The sequence below is a fragment of the Bombus huntii genome, chromosome 10, assembly GCF_024542735.1.
Source record: "Bombus huntii isolate Logan2020A chromosome 10, iyBomHunt1.1, whole genome shotgun sequence".
NCBI classification, from domain to species: Eukaryota; Metazoa; Arthropoda; class Insecta; order Hymenoptera; family Apidae; genus Bombus; species Bombus huntii.
The window spans coordinates 3,637,711-3,649,984 of NC_066247.1; the positions used below are offsets into that span (position 1 = coordinate 3,637,711).

The window sequence follows — 12,274 nt, forward strand, 5'->3', positions numbered from 1 at the left end:
TCAATACACGATTATTACAATTTACTATATTACCGTCATTCTCTCAAATAGATCTAACAATATCTTTTCTTTTTACACACATCGAATTGCTGATTGATCGATCGTTTTTTCGATACCTCGGATTACTTTTCGCGTTTCATACGAAACCAGCCGGTGTCCTAATATTTACGAACGGAGATGTATATCGAGTTGTTGCAGTTTCGTTACTTTATGTAGGTTAACAGGGAGTTTGGAGAAGGAATGGCCGGAAATGGCCAGTTTTTCAGCGAGTCAGGCTAGTACTGTTTACGTCGGGAAACTCGAAAAGCTCTGGTGAGCGGGGAGGCTCGATGGGGGGAAGAGGATTTAAAGGATCGCGGCTGGGAGGGTCGTGCAAAGGATTCGCGCGCTCGATTGAACTCACAGTAGTCTCTTCATCTTTTCGTACACGCCTGTCTATTTATCTACTTCTTGGCCTCCTTCTTTGCATTCGAAGACCTTGTTATTTCTTTGAAATGGCTTGATATATGGAACGACTTAATATCGCGCGTCAGTTCATTCAGAAACGAATGCCTCTTGTCTGACTAATGCTCGAGCTTTTCCCTTCGCGCGATGCGCGCACTTGCCATTGTTCAAAATATTTCCGTGTTGCCGTAACTTCATACCTTTCGAGCTCGAGAGATACGCTGCAGAGAAATTCGGGTATTCGTATTAACGTTCGCGCTGTTCTATCTCTTTCGTTTATCTCTTACGTCGCTTTTTCCTCGGGAAATTGTGTTCTCGTTGCCTCCGTGAGTTTCAAAGTTTCGCGAGGTTTGTTTATATTTCCCTTTTGGTATTTTAACAGAATATCGTAATTAATAGGAAGTGTTAGCTCAATGCTATGGTATATCTAACGAGCGAATATTTGTTCTTGTTTCGCAGCTTTGTTAAAATTTTTCATTTGCTGTCATGAAGTGCCTGTTCCTTTCTTCTTCTCTCTCTTTTTTTTTTTTTAAATAAAGAAGTTGATTTTAACGCAACGCTACTATATGTCCAATAAATAAGCGCTCTTGTCTCGTAGCTTTCATAGAATCTTCAAGTTGCTACCTCGAAATGTCTGTCCCTTTTTTTAAATAATAAAATTGCAATGTCTTCGTGAGAGCTACATATGTTACCTGTTAGACGTTTATTATTTTACGATCGAAAAGACGTCAAACATTTGATCATTGATATGCAAACACGGTAAGCATATCATCATTCTAATTCCTGGAACTAAGAATTAGACAAGACTAGCGTTATAATGTACCTATAACAGTTCCGCTAGTAGTAAATGACAAAAGATACGAAAAAGTAGAGCGAATAAAAGTTGCACATTTTCTAAAGAGCTAACGGAGGAAATTTTGTTAATTATTTATTTGATCTACAAAGTGTATCAGTCTCTGAAGTTTCTCTAAAAGGTCTACGTATAAGTAGACATACGTTAAACTTCCAATTTCTTATACACCATGAGATTATCGTCATTAATAAAGATCTTTAATGCATCTCTTTCCTTTTTATAATTAACTTTTCAAACTTTCTACAAGAGATAACAACCAGCAACCGGACGGTTGTGATTTTTTTTGCGTTTTCCCTATCTCCTCGACTTCTTCGTTCATTTCTTCTTGTAATACGGGGCAATGGAGTTCCGGCAAGCGACAGAACGTGTCCGCTGGAGAAGTAAGTTCGCCAGCGTCCGTTTGCCACTGTTCAGATAGCGGGAAATTGAATTTTCGTCCTTGACGCGCTAGCGCACGCGACAGAAGGTGACTGTGCAGGTCCTCGAACGTTTCCGACCCTTATCGCAGAGATGGCTCTCGGTGTTCGTTTCGAATCCGACCGCGATCTCCATCGATGATCGAGATGAACGGATCCTTGATCTAAGATTTCCGTTTCCGGTTTGATTTCCGGCCGAGGACGCTCTGGATATTTGATTAGCGGATGCCGCGGTATTTTACACTTGAACGTCAAGCCACCGAGATCGATTCTCATTTTCCAAGCGTGTCGAAGCTTTCTACGTTTTCGATATTCAAATGAGACCGCAATGGAGTTTTCTTAATGCAGTGCAGGAAGATTCTCGACATCTTTCACGAGTTTAAAATACCAACGTCCCGCGTATAATACGATACTTCCGCAACACGATTTCAACACGGCTACAGGATTGTGAAAAGAACTTCTTTTATAAATATATAAACATCTTTTAGTATGTAAATATGTATATGGTAGTTTTAACAAATGTTACGCTGTTTGGAAAATTCGTAGCGAAGGTTAAGAAAGATTTAACTAGAAGTAGACCGCTTGTCATTTGTAACTACGCAAGTCATTTTTCGGAAAAACTTTCGTCCTTTTCGGTGGTGAACTTTTAGGTAGCTTTTACAGTCTTCTAGAGTGTTTCATTTCTTGGCTATGTCTTTCAAGCGAGTTCCGTAAAGTCCATGATGTATAAGAATGAAGCTAAATTAGATAGAGATGAACAGCTCAGATAACGTGCAGCATTTCTTCGATGTATAAGGCTTAACATTGTCTAACCGTAAAAAAGAAACTCCTTTTAATTCTCCTTAATGTGTTTTATTATATGCATTTAAAAGTAGTATTAGTCGAAACATTTCGTAATAAGAACACTGCGATCTTTCCGAACAACGAACAAATTAGAAAATGAAATTGAATTGAAGGTTCAATGTTAGGATACTGACCCTTTCACTGTGAATTAAAACGATATGCTGCAGTGAGTGATTATATTTGAAAATATATATATATATAAAAAATTTCATATAGATTTTGGATGTAATTATTCATCTATTGATTAATACGTACTCTCCACATGATAGATAGCAAAATACTAAATACATAGTGATTCATCTATCATCGTGACAGTTACAAATCTTAACAATATGTTGTTTTCGACGTGGTCGTATGACGTACGAGCTTCATGAAAGAGTTAATGACAGAAGAAGAGGCTATCTCTCAAGTTTCAATCTTCCAATCTTCTCTTACGCTCTATCACGAAGAGTCAAAGGTTTTTTTTTATTATTTAATTTATACTTTACAATTTATCCAGCTTGACATTTGGTAAATTTTTCTAACTTAATTGCTAAATAACACGTGGATGGCTACCCCTAGCGGGATATCATCTTCCAGTTTGACTATTTTATTTCTTTAGTGAGGTCAGTGAGGTGTTTTCATTTTAGTCTTCTTTCTATGAGAGTTTTGCTCCTTTCAGCAGCCAGCTGGTTTGGATGTGTTGCCGTTCTTCCCTTGTATTTTTCTGCGAACCTGCCGATTTTTCTTTGATCGTTGGTATTTTTAAGTCTTCGCGTATATCCTCGTTTCTGACATACCATGGGGCGTTCACTATTGCTCTCAGTATCTTCGATTGTAGCGACTGTAGTTTATTTATGTGGCTCATTGCTGCTGTCCCCCATAGTGGTATTCCGTACGTCCAAATTGGTTTTATCATCGTTTTGTAGATTTTTAGTTTATGTTCTATGCTGAGTTTAGAGTTTCGACCAATTAGCCAATACATCTGTCTTCTTTTTATCCGTATTTTATCTATAATTGATTTAACGAAGAGTCAAAGGTGAGCGCGCAATCGCGAAGCTAAAACGATCGTCTTTGCTGAGATAAAATATTTAGACTGGCTGGATTCATCTACGACAATTACATTTCTTCGGAGCGACGCGTAACATTGCCATGCTACCGCAAATATGTCGATCTTCAGTAGCGGCAAAACTCGTGGCATGTCCCGTTAAATTCTCGGTCAAATTTCCGCGAACCTTCTATCCGTGTCGGTTAGCCGAGGTACGCGTCCCTCGACGTGGCAACCGCACTTTACTTAATGCAATTAATGACTCACTTAAACGTCTTGCTTCGTCGCAAGTCCGCCGTTTCCCTTTAAATTGTACATTCCGCCCTTCTCCGCCCTCGACCTCCGAATTTCCGTCTGAATCGATAAGTCCCGGCGGTCCTTTAGTTTCGTTGTTAACGAGAGCCTGCGGAGTAATTAGTGATTCATGAATTGCAAAACCGAGTGCTTGCCGCCTCGCACCTCTTCTTTCGTCCGTTCTGTTCCCCGCAGACGATTCGGCAATCGTGGAAATTGCGCAACGATGAAAAATAATGCGAACGATTATTCGATTCGATTAAAGCAAGCGCGGTCAAATCATATAGCGTTCCCTTGCATTTTCAAGGGAACCGGCATTCTCGAATCGAATCTGCTTAGGATGCAACGGCGAATTTGTATTAGGAATTCCGTTTTGGCGTGAAATTAATAGACATATACATTGTACGTACATACAGACGAGAATCACGAGTATATGTATACTGTACGTGAAATGAGGTTTCTATAGTATTGGTTCATCTACGGACTTAGCTGTACGTTTATTATTAATTTGTATTCATACGTACTTTGTATCTTCTCAATCAATCTTCGATTTATGCAGCACGCGTGTAAGAGTTTTTGAATAAATTTCGTTCAGGTGAGATGCGAATAAAACGCCTTTGACTGTCAGTGTAGACAGCGCGAGGCCAGAGATACGTAAAATTTATTTCTTCATTAGAAGACTTAGAGAAAATTAGATAAACTTGAAGAATCATTAGTAGAGAGGCAGATGTTCATGGAAATTCAAATTCTTATGAATGTATTCAGAGGAATAGAATCTAGGCAGTGGTTCGTTTCGGATATTTTATATATTTTTCCATGTTATATGCTGTGTGTGTGTTTTCTTACGCCTTTAAATTTTCCATAAATGTATAGACACTGGTAGTCTAGCGATAACGCAGGCTAAAATTCGCGGTCAGAGTGCAACGTAACACAGACTTGCTACAATACAGTCGCTTCAAGACAAATTCTCTTAGTCTGTAGGTTGTCGGAGTCAGTTTCGTGAATCACGAACGCTGCTTGTTCGCTCGCGATGAATTTTCTTGTATCACTCCAGGAAAGGCGTCTTCGCGATATTGTCACGACAAGAAGCTGCTTGTCAAGAACTTTGGCGAACTTCAAACAGTGGCAGAACTCCCTGGTGCCTACGCGTAATCCCTAATCCCGTTTTCTCGATGCTCCTCAATGTCATAAGCGCGATACTCTGCCGGTGAATCGTTTGACTCCTTAACTTGATTTCTGCAGCACTTACGTTGAACGTCTAATGATGAAGCTTGCGCATGTTTCAGCATTATGTATAACAGTTACATTATCCCTTATGACAATGATCAGAACGAAAACCTGTTCAAAGATCTTTGATCCTTTGATGTGGAACTTTCGTTATATAAAATTACGCACAAATATACGTAGTTCGTGCAAATGGTATTTGTCGAAGATGAAACTTTGATGGAATATGGTTAAACAATTTATTAAGATAGATGCGTTAACTCGTCACTGGAATTCTTCATTTTTCTCGTGGGAATAATACTTACGAATTCTTTAATCTTTTTCACGTCCACTCATTCCTGTCACGGTTATATTTGCAATTCGGCGAAAGATAAGTATAGTATGTAGGTAATTTGATGATTCGATAACAGTGCAAGGAAATATACATGATCCAGAAAGATCTTGTCAACTATCACGCTTCATCTGCTTTGTTATTTCTCGTCCACGAGTATTTTACGATTCGTAATGATAGGATATACGACCTTAATGGCTAGCAATCGAGCAATTGTTCAAGGTGCTGGCATCCAATCGGTCGGAATATGGATTCGTCGACGCTATTAATCAAGTAGCCGTTCACTATCAATCATTCAACAAAATCAATCTGAATCACGCAAACGCAAAATTATTGCCCCGCTTGCAGCAATGTCTTCATCTATATTGCTTGATTAAGACTCATCGATTAGTTCAGTATCGTCTGACACTTGGGTCCTCGATGCACATGACGTAGTGCGTTCTGGCTGATCGTCACAGTTATATTAAATATAATAGAATAATCGATTATTAGGTTCGAATATATTCTGAAATATCCATTTCTAACGTGTCTTCTTTCATTTCGCCGCAGAGACAATTTCGGTTAACTTTCTATTCACGCAAATCGTATTATTAGGTCGTCCGAAAAGTTTCTTTCGTTTTATAAGAAAATAATCGATCCACATTTTCCCTTTTATATTATTTTATCGAATTACGTATGGTCCATTTTGTTCTATCAAACTAAAGATCACAACGTTCGACAGATTGGGTTTCACGTTTGTATAAAGATGCGTTGTTGCAAAGGACGTGTCTGTAAAAGAAAGACACTTCCCGGACAACCTAATATTTTACATTAAAATGAACAAGAAAATTTATAATTGATTTTTTACTATCACATTCCGCAAAATACGATATCGCAGCCTTGCGTGAAAAGTGACACAAGTCGAAGAATTACGAACCAAGTTTACCAACGAAAAATTAAAACCTAGATTACGAAGAAGAAGCTGGCAAAACAGGTTCGAGCGATCTTTTACTTTCATTTTCCTTAAGCCTGGAAAACCACCCTTCTCGTCAAGGCGCGACTAATAACAAGACACAGTTCTGATACACTGCACAATGGTAGAAAAGCCAGTAAGTGCGACATAACTGCTCTGTACCAGCCAAATTACGAAGGTGGACGAGTAAGATTTTCATAATTAATCGAGGGGTGTCTCTGCAACATCTTCATAGTGATAATTGGAAAACCGCGTTTCTCGAGTTGTGTCACCCTTCGCGTTAACTGCAAGGGTGCGATATGTATTAGGTTGTCCGGAAAGTGTCTTTCTTTCGCAAACGTGTTTTTTACAACAGTGCACCTTCGTACAAATGTGAAATGTCGCGGTGTTTATCTCAACAGAATAAAATGGATCGTACGTAATTCGACAAAATAATATAAAACAAAAAACGTTGCGCGTCTATTATTTCCTCATAAAACGAAAGAAACTTTTCGGGCAAACTAATATTATACGATGTGCATATTTTTACACAATCGCCATACAAACTGTTTAAAAATATTTTCCCTGTGTATAAAGGTGACGATAGTGAAAGGCCATTTGGTTGTTATGAAAAGGGTCTGCTGTACAAAAAAGATTCAGAGATGCTAGTTTATCAGGACAGAGAACGAAGATGGCTCTTAAAGGACAGAGATGGGACGGTTGTAATGGCTGCCACAAGGTTACCACATCAGACAGCAGTTGGGCCCACCTTTCTTCCCATTTCCATAGCTATTCCATTACCGAGCAGTTCTGAGCCGACCTTGTAATCTAATAACTAATCTTGCCAGGGCGCGCAGCCTCGGCTGTGCCACGTATTTCGGGACAAGTTGTGCAACGCCAGCTGGGCAAAAATGAGAGGATGAGGCTTGGGCACACGAGACCGACGGTGTCAAATAAGCAGACAGAATATAATTGACTGCATCTGCATAAACGAAATTCTCACCGTCCGTTTTCGTTTCCCGGCCGTCGCGTTCCTCTCGACCCACAGAGCCGCGCCCTTTCCCCTTCCTAAGAACAACGATACGTTCAGAAGCGTATAAAAAGACAACAGGGAACATTTCTCTCGCGGTTCTTTCGTAACCTCGCTAAGCAATTTTCATAACTCACTGTCAGCGGCATTCTTGAAAGCCTGTACGCAGTAGCATTCGTCTCACGTGCTACGTCACAACGTGTGCGTCCGGCATTTCTCGTGGTGCTGCAGAAATTCTTTTCATTGCGTGAGATTAGCTCGATGCAAATTAGTTGCAGAGATTACCTGTATAACTTTTGAAATACACGTCAGACGTTGTGGTTATTTGCTAGTTAATTTTCATTCTACGTGTTGCACGTGTAAGTACGAGCTTTTTTTCTACTCGGACCATTCTAGACCCCATTGTATCCATCCAACGTTAAAAGATTTCTTCAGTTTGGACGAAATACGAAGGAAGGGTTATTGCTGCACGTGATTCTTCGTTTCAATTTTGTGTATCGATTCAAACGCGTTACACAATTATTTTATGGTAATACGATCGTATTATATGACAATATTCCATTTGCCTTTTTCAATAACAAGCGATGGATTGGGAATTTTGCTACGGATGAATCGCGTCTTTATGAACCTATGGCTTGTGATATGTGACTTATGGCTTGAAATGTTTGGAAGATACCTTCTACAGAAAGTATACTTCAACTTTTTAACCAACTGTACACGTACCACAACTTTTTAAAATATTGCTCCATGTTCTGCAACTTATCCTACACGGGCTATCTAATAATTTGATTTTACCCAGTTTCGAATGAAAAATGAAAAGAAGAACTAAGTTGAAAGATGCATACTGTAGCAAAGGTGGATATTCATGGTCCTCATAGGCGAACAAGGTCTGGTCATAGAAAGTCGTAAGAAATGCGAGGATCTCCAAATTATTGAAGTGGAACGCGGATGTTTGAGGTAACGACGGGAAGATTCGCGGAAGTAGGGCCGGTACGCGTGGCGGTGACGGAACCGCAGGCAAAATAGTTAAAATTTATAGCGAGACCGGAGCCGCAACCTCGACAATCCGACCAATAAATTGTCGAAACAACGATTTATAACAATAGAAAGCAGGTAACCGAGTTTCTCGTTACAAAGCGGGCGTAAGAAATGGATATCGCGTTCGAAGATTTATCTCGTTTTATCGTTCGGTATAAATTACCATATCGCCGATTTTTCGCGTATCAGAAACCAATTTATGATATAAGAAAGTCATCGATATTGTTTCTAGTGTCCATCCAGGAAGAGGAAATGGAAAACAGGAAACACGCTTCGAAATATATTGGACGTGAGACAAAAGCGGAAGATCGTGCAAAAGTTTAACTAACTTTTTTGATTCCCATGATAGTGCAATGCTTTCGTCGTATTCCCAGAAGCTTTTAGAAAACCGCTCGTCATTTCCTGCGACCGTCAACGGAAAGAGCTTTCGCTAGCTCGATCGCTCCATTCGCGGAAATTTATATAACTACGATCGAAACACGAATATGCTAGTAAATTGCGCGTCTCTCGGAGATAGTAGATTGTGTAATGTTTCCTGTCCTACTGTTTCTTTCATTCTCGAAGTAGCACGTTCGTGAAAAAGAACAAAGACCATGGAATATCGTTACGGCAAGTGGGGGAAAACGCAGATTCGAGTAGTACGACCGGAGGATAAGTCAGACGACCGTTCCATATTAACGTAACTACGTAAATAAAATACGAAATCGACAAGAAACGCGGTCGCATACATTGAAATTAATCCATCAGAGGATCTAGGCAGCGATGCAACGCTCGCGCACTCCAATTGAGAGAGCTGAACTTTCACATTTGCCGGATATCTTGGACTGGATACGTTTTCCCTAAATAATTGCGAGCAGTTTCGTGGTCTGAATATCACGGTCGTTCTCCACGTTCCATATTCGTTCTGTTATTTTACCGGGTTGTCTCGTACTCATAGAGGACAGAAAGATAAAAAATAAAGGGGAGAGACTTTGGTGGAGCGTCGAGAACGACGGAGGAGCAGGAAGAAGGAAGCGGGTCGTCATAGACCTGGATACCGTCTATGTATTTTCCTGTGGCACGGATACTTAAAAAACTGGGTCGAATATCCGCGGCGTAGGTTTTCTAAAGCCGGTGTTCCGAGGCGTTTCGACCCAGGCCACTCGGCAGAAAAGAGCTTCGAGCACTAATTAAAGGGGCTGTCTCGCTACGAGGGTGAACATATCTCGCGTAATCTTTCGCTGTGACACGTCGTACGCCTTTGACCATCGTTTCGTCTCTTCGATACTATCGCGTTGACTGTAATTCCCCCAGTACATATGTATACGAACGATATACAAATGTATACATGGTGTGTCAAAGAATCGCGGTCAAATCTTGAGAACATGTAATGATTATCGAAACAAGCGAAAAGTTCTTAATAAATATCGATTTAAATAACGTTAGTAAACTATGCACTTTTATGCATTTATTTATTTATTTATATTAACTTTAATATGCAGAAATTCACAGATTGTATTTATATATATATGTATAGTGTTTAATGTCTGTAACACTAAACGACTGTTTAAGTTTCGTTACTTTTATTGGTTTCAGTTGCGTTTATATAAATATGAATTTACGTAAGATCTCGCTATCGATAAAGTATCGATAAAGATCTATCCACAGGTTGTAGTGTTTCGTGTTTTAGTGATTCGCTGTTTTAATTTACTCGATGAAGTAATAGGTTCGCTATATGCTATACTCTGTCCTCACAGACAAAAGCCTGTTAGATTTGTTTTTAATGAACGAGACGATCGTGCCACCCATTTTTCACTTTATCGACAGTATATAAATGTACCACATTTCTACAAAAGTGAAAACGCTCTACAACTTGGAAACCAACGATATTTGGATCCATGTTTTCTTCAGATCTCTCTTCTTTATTTCGTCACTGCTACATGCTCTTTAAGTTTGATACGAAGCTTTCGAGACACTGCGTATACACGAACCATTTGCTTCGTTTCCAGCGAAACTGATTTCATTTAGCCATTAAACGCGTTCGTGGGATTCGATTGTATGGAAAATGAAAAACAGCTAAAGACAGCCACAGCAGCTGTTCTTACACCTCCGCGTGCTTTCGTTCCGCCTCGTCTATTTCTTCTCTTCGAACCGATCGTCGATTCCCTGCTACGTTACTCGACTCTCTGATGGCCTTGGCTCGAATCGTGGGTCAAGTTCTCGCGATATGCGACACGTACGATGTGGAAAAAGTAGCGTCGCGTCAAACGTGCTTGTTCTTTTGAAACCTTTTCTCGTATATTCGCCCTGTTCTCTGTCTCATCGGAGACCAACGACGTCTTAGTCTTTGGAAAATGTGTTTTCTCTCGCTACAACTCGCGTTTACTTAGACGTAATGGCATTGCATCGAGACGCGCAAAAATCCTGTTTCTTGGAGACGCGAGAAGGATGTCGACGCAAACGGGATTCTCCCTTTTACCCTGTGCGCTCGTTCAGCCCTATTAAACCGACTTGCAGCCATCTGAAAGCCACCCTTGGAGACAAGGGTGAAATGTCGGTAATTGTAAAGGAAGGACCACACCTCGCCGATTTCATTGCTCTTGATGCGTATTATCAAGGCCGACGTTCTGAATAATTTCGATTGTAACGTTGAAACGACTCGCGAAAGTATTTGAACGCTTACTACAGAAAATTCTCGCCAATGTATATTTCATTTTTATTATGATATTCAAACTTTTATCCTCATACAGCGAGAGCCAAAAGCGAGTGTACACCTTAAAGGAACGAGGATCGTATAATATTAATCTATAAGCTAAGGGTAAGCCTATACAGCTTACTTATGTTTGATAGTGATAATTTGTATTCCTACATTAATGTGTGCAAAAGCTTCTGAATAAATTTCGTACCTTCAGGGCGTATGCACACTTTTGACTCTCGCTATATTATACAGTGGCTATAAAAAGTATTTACGCATGCCTTTATTTTGTAAAGCATTTTGTTTTCATAAGATCGTACGTTTCATTTTTGTAACATCAAATTTTTACCCTCGCATAAAAGTACTACTAAATGGTATAAAAAGTACACTTGGTTCTAATTAAGTAATATATAAATAAATGGAGTACCGCGAAAATGCTTTTTGTAGCCACTTTGTATTGCACGAAACTTTTCGAAATTTAATTGCAATGTATAACATTTACATATACATATGTAGAAGTCACAAGTTACCTATTGTCGACATATATTTAGTAAACAAATTAATATACATCGAACGATGATCTTAGCCGAATAATGGTAAATAATGGCAAATAGTGGTAAATAATGGTAAATAATGGTAAATAATGGTAAATAATGGTAAATAATGGGAAATAATGGTAAATGGTAAATATTGAGTTCACGAATATCACTGAAATATCAAAATATTTTACATAGCACAGTTAATATATCCGCAAAAAGTTTCTACATGTATAAGTGAAATTATTCGGAGCTTTGGTCCTGACAACACACATCAGGAACAATAAAATCATTAAAATATTCTTTTCTCTATACAATCATCTGGAATATCTTTTTCTACTCAAAAGAGTATAGTCTTTGTACCAGAATTTGTCCACGGCTATTAATTACTCTGTTGGACGAGTCGGGCCGTATCATCCGCGGATCAGCGTGTTTGCTTCTGGAGACACAAAAGCGCGCTGCAAAGGCTGGTACAAAGAATCAGGTGGAACAGAGAGTGGCAAAGATAAATAGGCAGATACAGTGGCAAACGGTCGAGCGAACAGATAAATGTATAGGCAGTGTGTAAAGGGGCGAAGGAAGCCGAGGGTTGGAAGGAGGCGAAGGAGAAAATGGGCTGGGAAATAGGTCCGG

At 39.5% G+C, this 12,274-nt stretch overlaps 1 protein-coding gene and 1 long non-coding RNA gene across 5 annotated transcripts in view; one reads left to right on the top strand and one right to left on the bottom strand.

Moving 5' to 3' along the window:
* Positions 1-12,274, top strand: part of LOC126870003 (complexin) — a 325,327-nt gene that overhangs the window by 62,730 nt on the left and 250,323 nt on the right. The gene's annotated exons all lie outside the window — the stretch shown is intronic.
* LOC126870014 (uncharacterized) overlaps positions 1-12,274 on the bottom strand; it is a 302,893-nt gene that overhangs the window by 8,093 nt on the left and 282,526 nt on the right. The gene's annotated exons all lie outside the window — the stretch shown is intronic.